The sequence below is a fragment of the Amblyomma mixtum genome, chromosome 3, assembly GCF_055824585.1.
Source record: "Amblyomma mixtum isolate Tamu chromosome 3, ASM5582458v1, whole genome shotgun sequence".
NCBI classification, from domain to species: domain Eukaryota; kingdom Metazoa; phylum Arthropoda; class Arachnida; order Ixodida; family Ixodidae; genus Amblyomma; species Amblyomma mixtum.
Window position 1 is genome coordinate 413,588,645 of NC_143014.1, and position 22,523 is coordinate 413,611,167.

Here is a 22,523-nt window from a genome sequence, read left to right on the forward strand (position 1 = left end):
TAAAAGAATAGCAGCGCCTGGAAACTTGACGGTGTACATGAAGGGGTTCCAAGTTTAATCAGGTAGAATAAAACTGACAGAAAGGCACCTGATGCGCTCTAGTTTAGCAATGTCCTCTATATAGCACGCATCCCATACTTTCGAAGCACACTCGAGCGCAGATTTGACTAGCTGCTAGAGGTCCAGAGCTTCAAGCTTATCGCCTGGAGTAGATCTTTTTAATTTTCGAAGAAAACAAAGCTTATTAAATGCCTTAGGGCTAACAGGGCCAATATACGCGTCTCATTTGAGGTTGCCTATAGTAGTTAACCCTAGATATTTAACGGCCGAAACAGAGTTCATAAACTGGTCCCGTATGTGATAACTGTCATGATAATGATTGTGATGGTATGTGATTATGATGAAGATCGCTTGATCATTTTACCTTCTTCGAACGAAGTCGGACCGAAATATGTTTCTCTTCTGAGACAAACCTGCATCCATTAGTGTGCAGCAACCGCTTTCCCCCAGCGCGTCCTCTGATACATCACAAACAAGAAAAAAGAAAAATGGTCAGCTGTTGCGCTTTAAGACGCAGGGGGCTGCGCCTATCTTATTTCGTTGTCCAAAGCTGCCTGCGGTTTTTCGCAACTATTTCTAACAGCGTTATGCGTGTATTCATGGCTTCGTTTTTCCTTCTTTCTTTTTATTTTCCCTTCAGAATTGGTTACACACCTGCGCTGGCAAAGAACATGCGGCTGCAGGTGCGCGCACTGATTGTCTCCCAGTGGCAGGCCGTCCGTTGACTTGTGCGAGTGTTGTTCCCACTTGACTTGCTAGAAATAAACGGAAGTATACCGTCGCAGTAACTTTGTTCGCGAACAATTGCACGGATTTGTGTATGCAGCTAACGGGTTACCATTCGAACTGACGTTTACGTTAACACTTTTTACGACCTATTTTTCTTTTGCCCCGAATGAGCGAGTCCGTGATTCTATGCATCGCGTTCCGTCTTTGAAATAGTGGCATATTCATAGGCTTAGCCGCCTGAAGCACCTATTGAACGAAGTGATTCGAACGCGAAACTAAAGGTGGTGTAATCTCAAGCCATTGTTCATGTTGAAACCGAGAGTTGTGCTCAAAGCGAAACCGATCCGCGTTAGCTTTTGCGATTTCGTTAGGGCCTGTGACCTAGGAGGGAAAAATTGATATAATCGAGTATTCTCCGTCTATTTTTTCCATGATAAAAGCTTGGAATTTTAGTTATCCGCGCGGATTAACTTTGTAACAATGCAAAAAGAGAAGCGTCCCGGGGATGTGAAGAAAAGTGAGGTGGGATGGGTGAGGACGACTAAAATTGATGAGGGAGCACTCCAGAAGCGCGTGTTGGTTCTTTCAGAGCCTGACAGCCCCCTGCCTTGAGGGCGACTCACAAGCATGAGGCATATCATAGCGGGCGCCTTGGACCGTTTGCTCTCACCAGCTCTCACGCTTTCGAGAGTGAGCGTGTTCTTCGCTAGCGCTTAGGGTGGTGCCAACTACTTCTCGATTTCTAGACACCACTCTGTTCCACAAGGAATGCGTAGGCTTCTGGTATAGGTTCGAACCTTATAAATTTCTACATCAAGTAGGACTTCTATGTCTGGCAGCTTTATAGGATGACCTTGTGTTCCTGACAGCCGAAAATGCGGCCTTTTGAAGTAATATTGCGGCATGCTAAACTAAGCCTGTGCAATAAAATGGCGTCACCCTAAACAGGCAAAATGAACGTTGGGGAACCTATATAGTTAGCACTCTGGACGCATCATGCGCCATAGGTGAGTGTATGTGCAGTTGAATTCGTTTTTTGTGCTTCTGGGCTCCTGAGCACACTGAGAGTTGATCTGGCAAAGTTTGACGACTTTGCCTGATCACCTTTCAGCGAGCTCAAAAGCACAGAAGCATTACTTCGAGGGAGGGGGTGGGGGACAACCTATACCTTTCCGATTCTTTCGCTCTAGTACATAGTGACCTGCGCAACATGATATTCGTTCTTTTTTCTTGGTGTTCTATATTGCGATGATTCGTGATCGATTTACCATGTTTTCTTATTATTTTATTACTTTGTTCCCTTTTTTTTTCAGCGAGACCTTTACACACGCCACTCGGCCACCACAAAATGTATGGTTCTCCGCAGAACCAACTCCCAACGTATAAATTTTGCAGTGAGACATCTCTCCCCTTCAAATATTTAATGGGATGACCCAGAATCAAAGTTATTTGCCAAAATCTGGTAGAAAAGATATTTCCTTGGCTTCGGACCTTTGTGGCTGGCTCTAGCGACGGCTTTACAGATAAGTTAATTTCAGTCAAACATACTAAGTTGAAGATAATAAAATTATTCCGAAAAAGATTAAGGCCTTATGAAATGTGCATTGCAACCACACCGACACCATAACTCCGGGAAAAAGACCCTGGACATTGGGTCTCTCATAACGCCAACTATCATACAAAGTTTTATTCTCCTCCAACGGTGAAGAATCCCGGTACACTTCCACACCTCAGTGCCCAAACTGTCCACACACATATGCAGACATAGAACACTGCCTTACACAGTGCCACGCAGCCTTCCAGCTCCCCGCCTACCCTTTCCCCCCACACCCACCGCCTCCCAGGATCTGAAGCTGCAACGTGCCCTCGTGGTCTTGGCCCAGGACCTACTGAACGCCTAACAGAAAGGATGTTCTAATAAAAGTGTCACACCACCACCACCACCTCCAACGGTGACTTTCGTAGGTTGAGGTTGAAATTGTTATTGGCTACAGGTTTCATTAGCCTCAAGGAGTCAGCCTGTTGGAATGTCTGAATTCCCGAAGCCGGGTTGGAGCCTAATGGTCAACAGGCCCTCAATATCGTCATTCTGCAGCTTCTGACCACTTTATTTAGATACGGGAAAAGATTTTCAGATAACAGCATCATTGTCCTGAATATGCAGCGCATTTCAACATCCTGCGCATTCTGTTCGATAGCCTTCGCTGTTGTGCCTTAGGCCAGAGCTCAAAACACGCGCACTACGCGTCTGAATGATGACTGGCAGACAGAAATAGCTGTATTAGAGGAGTTCGTACTACCAGCAGCGACCTTGGCTTTCACTTTCGCACAGTACGTTAGGTTTATTTTTCTAGAGCTCCACGCAAAATAGGTCGATCCCCTGAGCGTTGATGGGGGCTCTTCGCACACGTTGAGCGACATGGCCGCCGAAGGCCTCCGCCCGAGACATTCTCCATACAAGAGATCAGGTGCTCTAGAACACAGCGCAGTTGAACTGCCTAACGTAACCAGCTTCCTGTGCTTCGCAGAATCGGAAAATAGCCCTTGAAGCTAGTTAAGCGCCGGCGTACACCCATTTTCTTTCTTTCTGGCATGTATTTACTTCAACAGGACTTCAATATACATTCGACACATGTTTTGCTGTCTATAGGCGTCGACGTCGGTATTGGACTGTCAAGCACTCAGGCGTTAGTGCACCACGTAGAAGGAAACAAATACTGCATTGTGCCTGCCATTGTCTTTTTTTTCTCTTCTACCTTTTATGCGCACACTAATGCGATTCATAAGTTTTCTTGTAACTATTGCGCATAAAATTTTGGTCATCTTCGCTGTTAGCTGCTGGATCGAGATATGGTGTTATTTGTGCGTTCAGATAGCAGACAAGGTACTGTTATAAATATCTGCATTAATAGCTCAACTATTGCAAAAGCTAACTTGTCAGCGAAACAAAACGGGATTTTTGCATGCCTTTCTTGGGATATATTTCTGTGCTACCACATGTAATGGTAAGCAGTGTGTGTGTGTGTGAGGGGGGGGGGGGAGATGCGGGAGGAGGGAGGAGTAATTAAATTAAATAGAGCGCTTTTTTTTCATGCCAGCATTTCTTCCCGTGCTGTTGTCGCTTCACAGACGGAGGTGCGGCCCTTGTTACGCTAGCTGCATTCGCGCAGGTTGTACTCACACCCTGCTCTATCGCTTCGATCCAATTAAAAGATATCGCAATATACTTTACATTTATATACTCGCAGTTATAGATTGATATGGGCCACATATCAGTTATGCGTCAATATGGGCCACATATCGACAATACAGTGACGCAACTTCCAACTTTATTGACAGAAAGCGGCATGCGTTCCTTGTTCTATGCCCGTGTTTAGTAAGCGCAGTCCACATTTCTGAAGCTCACGAACCAACTAGCCCGCGAAAAAGCTCTAATATTTAATACATAAAGAACAATATGAAGGCGCCTTCTACATGCGGGGGACAGGCTGAGCGATACAAGTAAGAGGGTCGATAGTGCAGTAACAGCGCACAGCAATGCTACAAACATGCGTTCAATGCCAGCGGTGTGTTCCAATCGGCGTTCGAGATTCATTTCCGCAGGCGACGGGCGAGGAGGAAGGCTGTGGCTCCAACGACCACTGCGTTGCTGAGGCGAATGCGTGACCGGCGCCCTCCCCCTCCGCGCTGCTTTCCTCTCGCGGCCGGCTCGCTGTCCGACTGCCAGAGCCTCATCGAAGCTCATCGCGACCAACGTGCGGCTATGAACGGCGGTGCAGCGGCGGGGTTCGCGGCGCCCGGTGCCGCGACGGAGGCGGCGGCCGCGGCGAGCGCCTTGCGGGCCCCGAGCGGCCGGCAGCCCAAATGCGCCCGGTGCCGCAACCACGGCCGCCGGCGCCTGGTGCGGGGACACAAGAAGCAGTGCCCTTTCCGGGACTGCACCTGCGAGAGGTGCGAGCTCATTGCGGAGCGCCAGCGGGTCATGGCCAAGCAGGTGGCCCTCAGAAGGTGACTCACTGCCCCCCTTTCGCGCGCCGGGACTCCGACCGCGTGCAGGGTTTGTCCGTGCATGGGCCGCGAGGGGAAACACTTACGTTGCTTTCGCAGCGCACGGAACGTAGGGGCAAGCTTGGACTTAATGAGAGAGAGAGGTAAAAACTTTTATTTAGCCAAAAGAAGAATTTGCAGGAGCTGGGTGGTCGCGGTGCCCCTAGCGGCAGCGTCAGCGTCGCTTCTACCCGTGCAGTTGAGGCATTTTGTGTGTTGAGTGTCATGTGGAAACCGTCATTTGTTCTGATTCGGTTCAGGGGCAACTATCGCGCCTCTTTCGACGCATAGAGCCCCCCTATTAGCAAAACGCATTTCTTGAGCTTTCTTCGTAAAAAAAAAAAAGAAAAAAATGCGGGGCCCATTTTGACTTTGCAATGAAAAGCCAACGTTCAGGGAGTAATATTTTCACATGACTGCCTTCTTAAAGCTGCTCCTGCCTCAGCGCCCATTTTACTGATATAGTGTATGTCATTATAAATATTTGCCAACATTCGCTACGGGACCAGGAACATGAATTCAAGTCGCACGCGTATTCGCGTGCAAGGAGGTTGCTAATGCGTACAGCCGGTAGCACCCAATTCCGGCGGCGGAATTCCTCGTATCTTTTCATTTTGTTTGTACGCCATCTCTGTAGCACAACAAATGCAAATATATCTGCTGTAGGAAATTTATTCTGAAAATATTTTATGGGTGAAAGGTCGTAGTTCGGATGCTGCGACTATTTCAATGACGTAACTGGGCTCAGTGTAGAGTATACTTAATTTTCCACCGGTTCAAAGCATGTGACCCAGCGTTATCCTACTCACTGGTAGCGTCAGCGTGCACTCCAAGCGTATGAATAATTCAACAAGGATGCGCTTAAAACAAAACCTCAACCACGCCGTGAGAGAAAAACACGAACGCTAGCTGGAAAGAAGCTTTTAGTCGGCGTCCTTGCTTTTCGCTCATGGTGCGATTGAGGTGTCCAGAGGCAAAATGAGTCACTTATACGTCTTTCCTTTCCTCAAATATAGTGGCGGGTCTAAACTGCGAATCAGGCTAGTTTAGGAACTTGAGGAAGCTGAGGAAAGAAATGGATCATAAATGGCTCGCTTTTTAGGTGGACACCTCAACCTCGCAGTGAGAAAAACACTCCGGTGTCGCCGCGCCAGTCTTTTCTCCTTTCCACATCGTAACGCGTGATGCTGCGTGGTGTTACATTTAATCCGCCGTTTTACCCGCTATGTTTGGCTCTGACTAAGCCAATACAGCTTTCGCTGTAACACAGCGCATACAGTCTTTGTTGAAAGTAAGGCGCCTAACAGGTTTGTTTCTAAGCCACGTCCCGTAGGGTTCTTGTAGCGGGTGGACGGGTATGGGTGAGAGGGTCTCTCCCCTTCAAGAGATCTAGCCGCCGCGGAGGCTCTGTGGCTGCTGATTGTTCGGCTGCTGTCTCGAAAGATGCGGGTTCGATCCCGGCCGCGGCGGTCGAATCTCGATGGAGGCGAAATTCTAGAGGCCCGAGTACTGTGTGTTGGCAGTGCAGGTTAAAGAACTCCAGGTGGTCGAAATTTTCGGAGCCCTTCACTACGGCGTCCCTCGTAGCCTCAGTCGCTTTGGGACGTTAAACCCCCATAAACCAAATCTTCAAGAGAAGGCTCATGACCCAGTCTGTACACTGTATATTTCTCACGCTAATGCTGCTGTCCACAGCACATCTTGGTTTCCGCATAATAGAAGGAACACAGGGGCCCTTCACAGAACGTGCCTCGTAGCCTCAAAAGGCTGCGTCATAGGACTAGCGATGAGCGTACGCGTTCCACGATTTCGTGCGTGCAGAGCCCAAGCCGCCGCCGAATCCATGGGGGACCGGCTGGTGACTGACGACGAAGACTTGGACCCACTGTTCCCTGAGTCCACAGTCGGCCCTCCGAGCTCCGGGGCTTCGCAGTGGAACTCCAGTGGCGTGCCTTTGCCGGACCAGCCTTCTCGGCTCGCACGTGAATCACCATCGGCTTTCGGCGCTGCAGGTGAGAACATTCTGTCAGTGCTACAGCGTGACTATTAGTATTATCCTCACGGCTGAAGAGGTATGACGGCTTTCATCATGGCCAAGTGGCTGCAGCAGTACGCCTGGTAGCTTCATAGAGCTTAGTTATGCTATCGGTTCAAGCGGCCCGCCTCCACATTGTCCGGGCAGTTCAGGGGCCATTCGCAGTCTATTGCATTTTTAATGTAGCACATCAATGATCAAAAATACCGAAGGACTCGCAAAATTTGGCAGTAGGCCAACCTCCAAAAAAATTGTCCCTTGGCACATCCCAAAAACTTGGCAGGTGGCCCACTCACAAAATTGGAGAGTTGGCCCATCTCAAAATTTTGTCACTTGGCCCACCTAAAAATTTGGGAGTTGGTTCACCTCTAAAAATATGACACTCGGCCCGCTCCCAAAATGTCGCAGTTGGCCCACCCAAAAATTTGGTACTGGCTCTACCCCAAAATTTTGAAGTTGGCCCACCTCCAAATAACTGCCTCTTGGCCAACCCCAAAAATACGACAGTTGGCCAACCTCCCAAATTTTCCACTTGGCCCACACCCAAAATATGGCTGTTGGCCCACCCTAAAACTTTGGCGGTTTTCCCACCATCAAAAATTTGGCAGTTGATCCGCCTCACATGACTTCAGTGACATGGTTCATCTTACATGGGCTGACATGGCAAACGCTGCTCATTTTAATCGCAGGAACGACATTGGAATTGCAGAGCAGACGGCAAAACCGAACACGTAAATGCTCTTACATTTCCTTCGTCACGGAATCGTTAGGAAGGCCCCCGATTTGTTTAGCGTTTTATAAGCCTCGAATTGCACCCAAACAGTGGTTCCCCGGCAGTGGTTCCGCTCCTCGCCACTTTACTGCTCTGGCGGGGCAGAGATTGTCATCGAGTGACGCGATATGATGAACGTCGCGTTGCGCTCTCCGCAGGCGCGTGGTTTTCGAATGGAACGAAAAATGGCCCACATCTGTTGGGTTGCAATGGCAAGGGTAATCGGGTTTTAGAAATGCTAAAAACTGATCAGGCTATTACTAACTGCTAACTACAAATATCTAATTGCAATCAGGGGCCTATCGGTAACAGTCAAAAAGTTAAATACTAGAATTTAGTTAATCACCTTATACTAGTTAACATGATTCGCCTGTTACTGACGTCCGCCAACACTAGTATTACTATGGCGCAAAATATTGGCTGTGGTTTGACCAATGGCCATCCCGAGTAGAACTGCGGAAGCAACGGCGCGGCAGTCGCAGCGGCGGCGGCATCTCAGGGGGCACTTTGACTGTCTGAAGTGCGCGTAGAGGCGAAAGCGTTTTCCGCACCACTTTGACTGCCTCTGTGGCACTGGTGACGTCATCACTAGATGACGTCACACATAATTGAGTAATAACTGTTGAGTAATGACAAATCGCTAATTAATTGCTCATTACTGATTAATGACTAAATACTGATTAACTGCTAATTAATGACTCTTAAGCTTCGCCTTTAGGAGTGGAACGCGACAGCGTGTTGTAGCGCTGCCAGGGAGTCCACGGAACGCCACCACCCGTTCGGCTCGATGCCTTCCCCTTTGAACGCAACGCTTTTTGAGGAAAGGAAATGGCGCAGTAATTCTCTGTCATCTCGGTGGACACCCGAACTGCACCGTAAGGAAGGGAGGAAGTGGGAGTGAAAGGAGAAAGAGGGGCCGTAATGAAGAAAATGAAAATTGTTTTGAGGAAAGGAAATTACGCAGTAACTGTCTCACACTCGCTCCTCGCGCATGCGCAGTTGGGGCTCTCCTGGGCTACGCGAAATCGCTTACACCTAGCGTAGTGTTGCTTCCGCAACAAAAGCCTCGCTTCACCTGAGGAATCCTATTATTAAAGATTAGTGGTGAGCTTCCTTCACGCATTGAACAACCTAATGCATTGAACATTCGGAGGTTCAATGCATTAAATTAAGTCTACGTCGCGGAGGGTCACTTTCAGACTCAACAAAACATGTTGCGGTCCTAATTGGTGGTGCATGTTTTCCTGAAAAAGTAATCCAGCGCTGCACTTAAGACGAGGACACAGAAAAAAAACTTCACAGGACGGACGCAGACTAACTATTTTTATTGGCTAGTTTCATTTCCTTGCAGGGTATGAGACCTAAGAGTGAAAGATCGGAACTGTCTGGCACTCTGGCTATCGGCATGTTTGTCAACAAACGTTATATTTATGAAGAATGAAGGTACTGAACGCACGCGCATTCATGACTGTAGAAAAAAAAAACCTGAGCATTGCTGTAACTGCGAGAATATGTCAGTGACGAGAAAAAAAAAAGCGAGCGAATTCACTATCTCAAGAAACGCAGACTGGTGGCTAAATCATACCATGCATTTCCTGCAATTTTTTCATAACTCCTTCGCCCATGGACCAGTCGCTCGATCAATGGTCTAACTTTTAAGGCTGGAAGTTTGCAGGGCAGTGAAGGATAGTCACTGATAATTTTTCCCTGATATCTGCTCCACCGTGGTGATGCCCCTAAACACGCCGAACCAATAGCGTTCCTGCTCTGAATCAGAGATCAATTTGGCCTCGCACTGCCAACTGCCAGTCGTTCCTGCTTAGCTTATTCGCTACAGCCACATTCCTGCAAAGGTGGGGGCTCGTGGATTCGAGTCACGAGCAGGGATTGATTTTCCTCAACTACGAAGGCCTTAGCAGACTGCATTGCTTCCCATTCTAGGTATATGCGGCTGTGTTCAAGTGTTTATGAACGGTTTGTTTGAAATCCCCCCAACCATGGCGAATTCCCTTAAAACGCGTGTTAGGAGGACTGATAGTAGTCGATGTTTTCCAGTGTTATTCTTATCGCTTGCCATGACATCTCGGTATCAGCCGGCAAACTTTTCGAGCCTATCGCCGTACTTACCATAAGTGATTCGAAGGAACGAACAAATAGTGCTATTTCTTGGGATGCTCTGGGCATTGACTCGGGACATCTTTATTAGCTCGAGGGCTGCCTCTGGTGATAACGTTGAGCTCATGTTTCATAGATATAATCTCTACATAGTTGTTATCAATAGACAATACTTTTGAAGAGAAATGACGGCCCGATGGTCTGCACAAAAATCTGCATGTTCTACGAACGCTGTGTCAGGACTCTGCGCTAAAGGGAGAGCAGGGGAGTTGCGTAGGAGGCGTCCTTCATTAAATTTGCCGAGGTGCAATGTTTGCTCAAATGCTCCGACAGAGAAGCTTCTTTCCTGGCAGGGTATGAGCACCTGCTAAGAGTGAGAAACAGGAAAGGTCTTGCACTCTCGTTACCGCTATGTTTGCCAACCAAAGCGCCGCACGTTGCCATTCCGCCGTTCCAGTGATATGTCACTTGTTCTAACCTCACTTACTCGCCACTGTAAAACCACGTACATTAATTATTTTCTTGGTGAACGGCGGCGATGTGGAACGCAAGCAGGCCGCAGAGATGCGAAAAAGCTCCCAGTGTTTCCGTCGTTCACTGGGGTCGAACAAGTTGAGAACGAGCAAGAAAAAAAAAATCAATCAAATATATTCGAGCCCTCTTTTGAGGAAATAGGTAAGAACAGAAAATGTGAACAGTGGTGATGCATCGCATGTCCCGCGATGCCTAAATTTCCGACAGCGTTGCGTATATAGTCGTCTTATCTTTAAGTCATTATACCAAATAGCGCAATCGTACGCCTAGAAGTCGAAAAACAGCAACAGCGAAATAACGGCTTCGAAACAAGCAAAAGCTGTTTCCAAAGGCAACGCTGCTACGCCTGCGCGACTAAACGTAATTTCATTACGGCAAACGTGAAGCAAAAAAAAAGTGCTTTGAAAATATCGGCGAGTGGTCACGGCCTAAACTGCACGCATGCCATCAGCGAGTACCAGTACGCTATGTTATGCGGAACTCGCGAACACGCGCGGACGGAACGCTCCGCTTACTCTACGCAGTTGCCGACACGTTCGCGCCTCTGCTCGAAGTCAAAAACTACCTTCTTGTGTTCCCTTCGTATCGGACGACAAACATGCCAGTCACTGTCTTGAGCCTGGCACTTTGTATGCACCGGCCGGAGGAGCACTCCTCTCGCATTCGAGGAATGTCACGTCTGCGACGGAAGCGCAACGTGACACCGAGCTACGAGGCATGCTGAAAATTTGCGCGTATTATTTTCCACCCTCCTCCCGGTGCGGATGTTTGCCTGAATAACTGGAGAAGCAAATGGTATATCGTTTTGCACCTACTGCCACTGAGAAGACGTGCTAACTAATGAGCATACCGAATCGGCCGTTGCGTGAGTCATCTTTGTTTACCGCGACAAACGAGTGCTTCGAACGGGGTGCCACTTTCGGGAAAATTCGCGACGTACGCATACGCACAACTCACGCACACAAGAAAAACAAAGGTTAAGAGCTAAATAGGCAAAAAAAAAAACAGTGCCGGCCCTAAATTAAGGAGGCTGGGGGTTGGATTCCTGTTGCACTTTGCACTCAAGGTGCCTGGTTTTATCAAATTTATTACTCCTGGAAGACTGAATAGGCCGTGTTTTAGCGAGGCGCTGTGGGACGGCACGACACTTTGTATACTACTGAGCTTGGGAGAGAGTGCGTGTTTCGGGAGAATAAGCGACGCTGTGCGAGAGTTTGGCATGAAGCTTGATCGACTTCATTTGTAAATATTTCATGCATGCACACAGAGACGAGAGTCTTTGGTTCTCCTGGCCAGTTTTTCGAAAGAAGCTGAACGAGAATAATGTATTTCGATAACTTTTCTGAACCGGATAATCGTGTTCAATGCAGCGCTTCATACTGCGATACGATCATGCGCCGTCATTGCGCTGAGCCGTCGGCAGGCTAATGGAGCCGCTTATCTAAGGACCAACAACGCTACACCAGCAGGTTCGCGACGTCACCAGAGGCTCAAACATGAGAGCATCAGTTTACCCATGTGCAGCAGTCAGTACTGAAGCCGAAGCAGACTGAACGAAGTTCGGTTTGGTTTGGTTTATGGTGTTTAACGTCCCAAAGCGACTCAGGCTATGAGAGACGCCGTAGTGGAGGGCTCCGGAAATTACGACCACCTGGGGTTCTTTAACGTGCACTAGCATCGCACAGTACACGGACCTCTAGAATTTCTTCTCCAAAGAAATTCCAGCCGCCGCGGCCGGGATCGAACCCGCGTCTTTTGGGACAGCAGCCGAGCACCATAGCCACTGAGCCACCGCGGCGGCGTTGAACGAAGTTCCTTCAGCCTGTCGTCGTGTTCTGACCTTTCGCTATTGGCTACGACTGTTGGTCTGTCGTTCTTCTGCCTTCTTCATTCCCAACACGAATACACGCTGACTTACCCATATCTGCATTCAACTGCAACTAGTTTTGCTACGCCAATTTCTCTTAGTAACTTGCAGTTCTCGTACAAGGCGCGTAAAGAACACTGCCGATCTTACAACACTCAGTGGAAGTTGAGAATTTTAGTCGGTAGAGTTTTATTTTCCTCGAAAGCAGCGACAGAAAGCGGCGAAGACGACTGTTTAGGTGTGTTCGTGTGGCAGCGTTCATCACGACGTAGTGCAGGCAATGCATCGATCACACGTCGGCGCTGCGGTATACGCTCTATAGTGGCCAGCCACACCGGCGAGAGCACAGGCTCGGAAGCACGACGATAGATCCTCCTGAGCGTATACGTTCGTCAGTGAGGGTGGAGATGATGCGTCTTCTTCGGCTCCGCCGCCTGCTCCTCGGACTTGCATCGGAAGGCAGCCGGAAGTGTCTCGTAAATCAACCGTCGCTAACTAGAGGCGTCGGGCCACGATGCAGCAGGGTCGCAGATTAGCGCCCGCGAAAATGATCGGCCGGCAAAGACAGAATACGTTACTCGCCCCTCTCTTTCGCTGTCTGTCGCTCGGCCACAATGTGGCAGTCAACGCGATGGCGGTCAGCGTGCGCCGGGAGCCTTCGAGATAGCGGCTGGCGTGCTTAAGGACGTGACTGCAAGTTCGCACGCAGCCTCTGAGTTCGCGAACGGGCGTCACGATTTGGACTGGCCTCACCGGAGTGCCTTCCTCCCGGGAGCCCGTGGTTTCGGTATACATTATTGGCCTGCGCACTGAGCCAAGGAGCTTTGGGCAACAGACGCTTACTTGGCGCGATAACTGAACACTTACTGACGTCCAAGTTTGCTTTACAAGTCCGAAGTAGGACAATTTCATCGTCACGTAGACATCGCTAATAATAAGGAACATATTAGTGTACTCTTTATTTTGTGCCTGAGAGTGTAATAGCTACTGAACTCAGAAGAATCTTTTTGCAAGTCTAACTCATTCTGTATGACATGGTATATGTAGAGTTTAACGCCCCAAAGCGACTCATGGGCTATGCGGGACGCCGTAGTGGAGACATCCAGATTAGTTTCGACCACCTGGGGCACTGACATCGCGCAGCACACGGGCATTTTTACGTTACACCTCCACCGAAATGCGACCGCGGCGGCCGAGATTAAATTCCGCGTCCTAGGGCTCAACCGAATGCCATATAACCATTAAACCACCGAGGCGGGTCAACCAACCCATTCCGTAACGTTCCCATAAGAGAACGTAATTAGAGACATTCATCTACCATCGTCGCCGGTCACCTCATTATGCAACAAAAGTTCCAAGTCTGTAAACGAACCAGGCCTCGATTTATTTAACGTGAGGATCATTGGCGCTTACTTTTTGAAGTTTCTAAATCAGTTGGCTGGCAGATCAACCTCTGTCAGCTAGTGCCGCCTCCTCGCAGTGAAGCTTCACACGCGGTAATAATATGCCACCGCCTTACGGCTATGGTGAGTCAGCTGGTATGTAAACTGATACTAATCAATGAACGCCAATTTTGACGGTGTTGTGAGATTAAAAGCATCAAGGAAACATCCCTAAGCCAACAGATGGAAGAGATATATAGTCAGCCTGCTGTCAGCGCACTCAATCTGTTTTAGTTGTTGTTTTTTGTTATTTTCCGTTTCAACTTCAAACTGTGTACTAAGAAACTCAGATCAACAATATTCCTTGCAAGGTTTATACATGAATGAGCTTTGCATGTTCACACTCTGCAGCACAACAACCGAGGTGGAACTGGACTGAAGCCTTGGCAGTAAATTTACCAGAAATAGTACGAACACTTATTACAGTTTATTTCACAGCCGACCAAATGTTATGCCGTTTTACGCCGCTGTATGCGTCAAGAAGAACAACTTAATAAGCGAATGAATGAATGAATGAATGAATGAATGAATGAATGAATGAATGAATGAATGAATGAATGAATGAATGAATGAATGAATGAATGGCCGATAACCTACATTTTTTTCTCAATAATTGTCAGAAGTCTGGGTGCCGCCAACACACACAAAAATGCGAAGCTGGTCGAAGGAGGTTCAGCAGTACAATGGGTTCGAAATTACACTTTCAGAATGACAAGCAGCACATGAAAGCTGTTTTCGCGCTCAAGCTATGCGGCCATGGGGCACATAGTGAGAGGTTAACTGTTGTCGTCAATCTTCTGATTAACTAACATCGTGTAATAAACTTTTTATTTGGTGCAGTTGGCGTTCTTGTTTATACTGGAAATTTAGAGGCGACCGTGTACTGCTAGTCTCCCTTTTCTACAATTTTCACAGCATGCCTTCGATCCAAGATCTCGCACCAAAAAAGGTTCTCAAACCGCGTTATTAGTCAAGGAGGGGGAAGTACTAAAACCTGTGAAAAACAGCTTGACAAGGCCCTGGCCCCCTTAGAAGAAATGGTAGAATGACAGGCACGAGGCAAATCAGTTTGGAATGTGTAGGACAACTTCATTCATGGAAAACTTCCGTACTATTTTTTTTTGTATGTATGAAAATAAGATACACAATACAGCACAAAGAAATCAAAATAGAAACGCCCCAAAGTTCAGAATAATGAAATTAAGAATACATGAAGACGAACACTTTCCAAACACAAAGCAAGATTTTATTGATGACAATTGTCCACGGCAAAAACAGACGAATTTGGGGATTTTGCTCAGTAAATGGATCGAATCCAGCATCGTGCAACTTGTTTAATACCTTTGGTGCAGTTCCGCATAACGATTGAGTGTACGAGTGCGCACGCAGTACTGAAACGAGGTATTTTTTCTTTATGTCATGTTCGTCATTCTCGGATTTTTTTTTTTAATTCTGCAAGACTAATGCTGCCACAGATTTTAAGAAATGTTTAAAATCTACGATGACCTTGTTACCAAAGGAGGAGAACACAGAGAGCGCATTATACCTCAAAAAAAGCTCTTTGGTTGGGTGACAGTAAGACACGCCGGCATCATATTGTAATGCTCTTTTCTGCAACAAATGTAATTTGGATAAGTTGGTTACCCCTGTGGTACACCAGACTAAGCTGCAGTACTGCAAAAGTGGTAACACAAGCGTGTTGTATAGCAAGAGTTTTATTTTAGGAGGCAGCAATTATCTTGTTCTGGTGATGGAGCCAACGACTGATGCAATTTTGGACTGCAGATGATCTAGGTGGTCGTTCCCTGTAAGGTGCCTCGAAAAGACCACTCCGCGTACTTTGACAGAGTTAAAAATTTCAACTTCTTATCTTCATAAGCGTACGCTCATGGCATCAGATAATTCCTTTCTTTTTTGCCGCGTATGACACTGCTTTTGTTTTGCTTGTGCTTATTTTGAAGAGGTTTGCTTTGACCCAAACGTCCAAAGCCAGAAGCGCTCTACATCTGATTGCGTGCTTGGTAGCGTGGTACCGTCCACATAGGAATCAAACTTTACGTTCTGTGTACAATCTGCCGTATCTTTAACATCAATAAGGAATAATAGGGGTTTGAGTATCCTTCCCTGTGGCTCGCCGGTTTTAACGCAGTGCAAAGAAGATTTGATGTTATTTCGACATATTGCGTCGAGCGACGCGCGCAAAGCGGCGACGATATACCTGCAAAACTCCAAAAAGGTCTGACGTAGTTAACTGCTGCGTACGGCGTTTCTTTTTTTTTCGCTGGCCGAAAGTGGAAGAAAAACGCTAATCAACTTCACCCGCTGCTCTACTCCGTTAGCAGACGAAACATCACGCGCAAACTGCGTCTCCACATCGCCAGCAATTCTGCGCCGATCGCCCCACCGCCTTGCATGCGCACAAGCATGCGCGCTTAAGCCGTGAAAGATATGACAGCGTGGTCTTTGCAGGTGCACTGTGCGTCATGGTGGACGTTACGTCCGTGGTAGTGGGTAATTGAAGGACTTAGCTATTACTACCTAATTAAATTTATCAATTTTGGTTTTAGTGTGCAATATTGTATTGCAAAATCGGAGACCTTCAGTATCCTAAGCGAACCCAGTTTTTTGCATGTCTAAACGGGGATTGTTGTTCGAGAGGTCGAACGTGCAGCTGTCTGTGTGCCCAGGTGTCCTCCATGAAGACGTCCGGAAACGCCGGCATGTCCAGGATGCTCTCGCCTGCCTCGTCAACGCTCTCCGGGTGTCCGGGGCCGACGCGCCACCGCTCGTCTACCTGTACGCCCTGCTGCGAGAGGCAAACTTCAGCGTACACCGCGCCTTCTCCATGCTACTGGAAGGTGAAGGCCCGCTCTGTACGCCCTAGCTGCCTGCCTCCAATTGTTTCTCGCGGACTCCTGCCGATGTCTTCTCTTTTGCACTGCAGTGTCTTTCGTTTTTCTTCGCAGATACGTTTCTTTAATGCGGAAATGCATTCTATAGGAGTTCGAGGCCAGACTTTCCCCCACTTTTGAGTCCGCACCCCAGAGTTGGATAAATTCCAGGCACCACCTCATCTGGGTGGTCTACCCCTAAAAGCGTGCACTGTACGCGTGGCCACACTGAATACACAGCCGCGTTGGTCGTCTGCGTTCCAGCTGAGCTTGGGCAGATGAGGAGACGAAGAAGACGTAGAAGATAGAACGCAGCGCGGTGAAGATGCACTGAATGTTTCGTATACGTAACTTCTTTCTTTTTTTACCTTTTTTGACGCAGTATGCCACTTGCGCTCCTCCGACTGGTGCGGTGAGAGAACACTGTGTACGCCCTCGCATAGGCTGCCCTTGCAATCATTATTATTATTTATTTCAATCGCTTATTTAGGAAATCAATAAACGCGCCAAGCAACACCCTGCCGATTCAAGTTTCCGCTTAACGATGCGCGCTCTGATTGCTACTCCGTCTGGAAATCGCCCAAAGCTCGCGTGTAATTATGTTCTCGCAGCAGTTGGCAGTCTTCGCAGGCGCTCGTATGATAACGCGCATCCCGGTCATGGGCTGACGACTGCGAACGGCAGCAAACTGGATCGATCTGGCAGGGGAATAAAAAAAGATGTCAGAGCTGCGGGGACCGACACATGCTCGTGCGTTTTAGTGTTGTTCGCTGAGGAAGCGAGGAGGGCTATTTCACTTATGCCTGCCCAGACATGACGCGAACGATTCGACTTGCTGTTGCAAGCTCCGATAAAGGTAAAGAGCCGGCTAATAATCTTGACTTTCGCTCAGAGTAATGACTCTTTTGGGAAAACCGGCGTTGAATTATAAATAAGAATTTGACGTCTCTTTTTGAAAGCTGGTGACAGCATCGACCAACGAAAGCACGCCCGTTTTCGTATCCTCCATCTTCCTTTTTTCATATTTCTCGGCGTAATCGCCTCTTTTTGCTAGACGAGTGGCTATTTGGCCAGTGTGTTTCTGCAACTTTAGCGATTCCCCGGTCTCGCTATCAGCAAGAAAAAAGGGCGGGGGGTGCGTGCAATAAGCGTTCTCCTAAGCAGAGATACCAAAACATGATTGCTCCATGTGCGCTTGCTCTCCGCCTTCTGTTTCTTCGAAACGTTTCCGTTGTTTACCTTTGCGAGGCTCACATCTCCCGCCATGTGTGAGCGCAAGCGATGAGGACAGTTATTTTCATGACGGTAGAGACGTAGTAATTTTTACTGCTTTCGTGGGGCGAGGAAACAGACAAAACTAGCGCAGAAAAGTCTGTAAGGGTACCGCCCGTTCTGGTTCGCTTTACGTTTTGTGTAACAGTTAGATGCGTGGCTCGAGAAAGAGGCTGAACTGAAAGAATGACAGAAAAAAAAATTATTTCAATAACCTCTAAATAAACCTCGCTGCGCAAACCAAACAAACAAAAAATGCTTTTCTGACATGTGATGACATACCCGCCGCGGTGGCTAAGTGGTTAAGGCGCTCGTCTACCGAGCCGGAGTACCCGGCTTCGATCCCGACCGATGGCGGCCGCGTTTCGATGGAGGCGGGACGCAGAAAACACCCGTGTGCTGTGCGATGTCAGCGCGCGTTAAAGATCCCCAGGTGGTCGAAATTATTCCGGAGACCTCCACTACGGCACCTCTTTCTCTCTTTCACTCCCACTTTCCTCCCTTCCCTTACGGCGCGGTTCAGGTGTCCACCGAGATATGGGAGAGAGATATTGCTCCATTTCCTTTCCTCAAAAAACAATTTGCCAATTTGCATATGATGACTCGAGCGGATGAAAAAGAATACAAGTTTGCCTGGCACAAAAATGATAAACTGTTCATACACCGTGGTCCTCGGCTTCGAGTTATTAGAGTTGTCACAATGGAGGACCTCGACAAAGTTAGATAGAAGCAGTCAACAGTTTTAGTTATTTGCTTACTCATCTCTCAGATCGACAATCCTTTTTCAAGAAGGCGAGTACTACGATAAGCATTCTTTTAAGGATAGCAGAGCCTTGCGTCCCAACAACCAGTTGTCCTTGTTTCATTTGAATGCACATATTTTAAAATGTAGCACAATTATGTCTGGGTGCTCCTAAATGAATTAGATTCCGACTTTGACATTTTAGCTTTCTCTGAGACTTGGTTTTGAGATAATTACGATGCAGTCCACTTCTCAGGGTGCAGGTGCTCTTCACTGCCCAAGAAAAATTAAGAAAAAAGGGAGGTGTAGCCTTTTAGATTAAATGCGACTTTTGCTTTGATGTCGTTCCTGATTTCTCTTTGTTATAAAAATCTGTCATTATAGAATGTGCAAACGTTATGCTTGTACTTTTTTAGAGGCTACATTCGGGTGTCATATGTTATTACGTTTCAGTGAACGCATGCTAGATTATTTTTCACAGCTTGGTAAACCTCTCATTGTTACAGGTGGTTTACAGGTAGCTGAAGGCAGCTAGGAAGGGAAGTGCTGGCTTGCTGACGATCTTTGATACGAAGTCTCTGCACTGAGACAAGTCTAAAGAGTAAGAGAAGTGAGGATTTTTTCTTCTTAGTTCGCATCGTCTCTGCGCCCTTTCCTCTCAAAGATGAATCCGTTTGAAATAACAAAGCCCGATAAGGCCGCGATTCAAAGTGAGAACAGGTAGCGGTCCTCCTCTCACGCAGTAACCGAAAACAGACTATATGGTCGATTTTTTCGTGGACCGAAATATTGTGATTATTCTCGTCGCATTTATATCGCCGCATTCCTGTTTCACTCAGTCGGTAATGGATTCCGAAGACGGCACAAAATGGGAGCAGGGACTAAGAAGACACATAAAAACGACAGGACCGGCGCCTTGGAGCCTTCTTTGTTCCTCTTCCCCTTACGTACGTGCTGCGCCTTCAGAATGCGTTAAAGATATGAACTAGCTAGCCCAAACCAAAGTATAACCTTACTGCCCTAACTTAGCGTTTACACCGAAAAGCATATTTTTGCCTAGACAGACAAACACGCGCCTTAGCCCTTTGCGGCACGGCGTCTACGATTGTGCACGCGACTTAATAATTTTGTTTTTCTGAGCTCTGTTTTCACGAAGTCATTGATGCCGGCTACATTTGAAATCCATACTGGACAGAACAGCAGGTCCATTTCGTGCCTAGAAAAAAGAATCGCTTTTGCAAACAAGGAGTACAGATGGACGTCCCGAAGTTCTACGCCGCACCGAGCAAGTGTTTTCTGGTTCACTTATTTCTTCTCTGACGCGGTGGAATGTTTTACTAAAGGACACTGTAGCTGAGTTTCAGTTCCGGAACCAGCTTCGGATGATAAGGAAAAAAAAATTTGGCGATACATGTGTTCGATAGAAGAATAAGGCTGGAATTCTGTTAGCCTGCAAGTGCGCGGCGTGCGTGAATTCCTACAGTTCTTGAGCCACTCATGTTGTTTTTGTGGAATATAGGGTTCTCAACATACGCGAAAAAATTTTATATGTTTTTCAATAATGGGAAATAATGCGCGTTTGAAAGGCTTAGAATGAACGCTGCCACGTGGTTTCATCAAAGAACATTTTTACGAAGGGCCACATGTCCCTTCAGACAGTTGACGCTTTACAAAAACATTGTTTGCCGTTTAGTATAGTATTTCGTAGCGGTGTGTGTGGTTTAACGCCCCGAACCTACGTATGGGGCCTATGACGGACTCCATGGTGTATGGTTATTTCTGGTTAATCTCGACCACCTGAGGTTTTAGTGACAAGGCACGGGCGTCCTGGCATTTAACCTACGTTGAAACGAGGCCACCACGGAGTATTAAAGGGACACTGAGGGGAAATTGAAGTTGGCTTGCATCGCTAGAATACCAGCTCCTAAACACAGACGCCACTCTTTCTGAAAACAAAGCTCTTGTAAGGTAGAAAAAAACTAAAATACAGGTATCGCCGTAACGGGCCAATCTCGCAAGTACAAGCGTGATGATGAAATAGGCGAAAAGTCCCGACAGGTCTCCGAGGTTGACAATGGTGCATGAAGGTTACGTGTTTGATCGATAATGAAGTATATAAGTTTTGTTTGTAAACCACTAGTGCACGTTTATCACACGAGGAAGACGTAAAAGGGCAGCCTGAATGTTGCAAGTCAAAGAAAACCTGCAATTGGCGGCGTGACAGCTGGCGGCCAGCTGAGTTTCGATATGCTTTGGGGTGCTTCGCAGCTATGCGTTCTGCGTGCCCGCGTGGTTTTTATGCGCCTCGATTTGCAAGGGCGGAGCAACAGAGGACCTCCAAGTGCCTCTCTAAGTGCTCCTCGGACGAAGTGCGTGCAACAGCACGCAACTGCGACTTGGAAATAGAGCTGTGTATAGCCAATGCTTAACGCGCCTCCACGTTAGCAAATGCACCACTCGCCGTGTTCACATCGTCAACGTACCATGACCAGCCTTACGGGGACTACTGTTGCAGAACTTAAATATGCCCGCAAGTACCAGTCGCTCATCAGTTTTGACGGTGGCTAGGCGGTGGCAGTGACGCTGGCGACTCCTCGGCGCTAGGACTTTCTTGCTGGACCCGCCGCCTCAGCCCTCAAAAGCATCGCACGCTGTGTAGGGTTGAGGTCCCTGAATGCAGGCCGCAGTTTTTTGCGAGAACTCCGTAGTCTGAATCGGGAACGGGATCCATCGTAATGTTGGTGCAAACGTAAACGAACTGACGACGGCTGATATACGCAGGCCAGGCAGTATAGTTTTCATTTCGGCTGTAGCTAGGCGGGAGCGCAGCGCTCGCAGCCAGCAGTCACGGAGTCCTCGCTTCCGTTTCCGGTGCTTTACGTCACTCTTCTCCTATTTCGTCATCAGAGAGTCCCGAGTTTGAATCGTAGCGGCGCGAAAAAGTTCTTCAACTTCGAACCCAAACCTCTTAGCAATAAATGCACCTTTCGTTTCCGAATTAAGCGGCAACAAAGCCACGAAATGCCGAACTATCGGATTTTGCTAACAAAAAAAATGATAGCGCTGTACTCAGTGTCCCTTTAAGGCTCTATTTGGACATACTGTTCAGAAAGTTGACGAACGTTTCACGAAGTTTGGGCGGTCGCCATTTCTGGTGCAGCTCGACTTGAAATCCAGTCCCTGGCCGTCCAGGAGGCGCTGCAGAAGGACGCGGCGGGACCAGCGGCTGCCGTTCACCTGTGGCCGCAGGTGCCCTGCCACCCGTGCCCACCTTCAGCTCCCGGTATGCTGGCAGTGCCCGGTTTGCCCTCACTGCTGGCGCCTGCCTTCTCGACGCCCCTGCCTCAAGCGTTGCCCATCGGGGCGCGGTCTAGCGCGGCCATCGGCCACGCCTCTGCCCTTGTCGGGGCCCTTTCCCCGGCCGAAAGACGTCCACCAAACCACGGCGTTCGCAGTCCCTGCAGCGGCTCTTCGGACGAAGACCTACTGCTGTACGTCGAATGCGAGCGTGACCGACCTTCCGGGCTCAGCGGCTCACCCAACGCGTCTCAAGAACGGATCAGGCAGTGCGCCTCGCACAAATCGAAGCTTGATCCGAAGTCTGTCCTCAAGTGATGCCCCCGTTGTGTGACTGATGTGTATTCCTCGACGCGGCGTCGTAAGATATAGTGTGCGAAAAAGTGCACTCCACCGGCTCGTCCCAACGACGGTGGCAAAACCCGTGGTGGGCAACACATGGAAAATGCCTTAGTCGTGTAACCTATGCATGTTCACGCTTTGTTTCCCTGAACCATGCTTTCTCACTAGGAGTGATTGTGCAGGCCACTACGCAACAGCTGTGTCAGACTGGGGAGTAGTTTCGACTTCGATCGCCACCGCCATGCATGCGTAATTACGCAGGTTGAGTTGAACCTTTCGCTGCGATTATCTCGAAACGCACGCGTGTTAGGAAAATACTAGCCAATGAAGTGGTTTGGGAACACGACCTCCTATAAGTTTAAACTATAAACATGCGCG

General features: G+C 48.1%; 1 pseudogene; it reads left to right on the top strand.

Annotated features, from left to right (window-relative positions):
- Positions 1 to 4,549: 4,549 nt before the first annotated feature.
- LOC149357694 (uncharacterized) lies at positions 4,550 to 22,281 on the top strand (annotated as a pseudogene).
- The last annotated feature ends 242 nt before the right edge of the window (positions 22,282 to 22,523 follow it).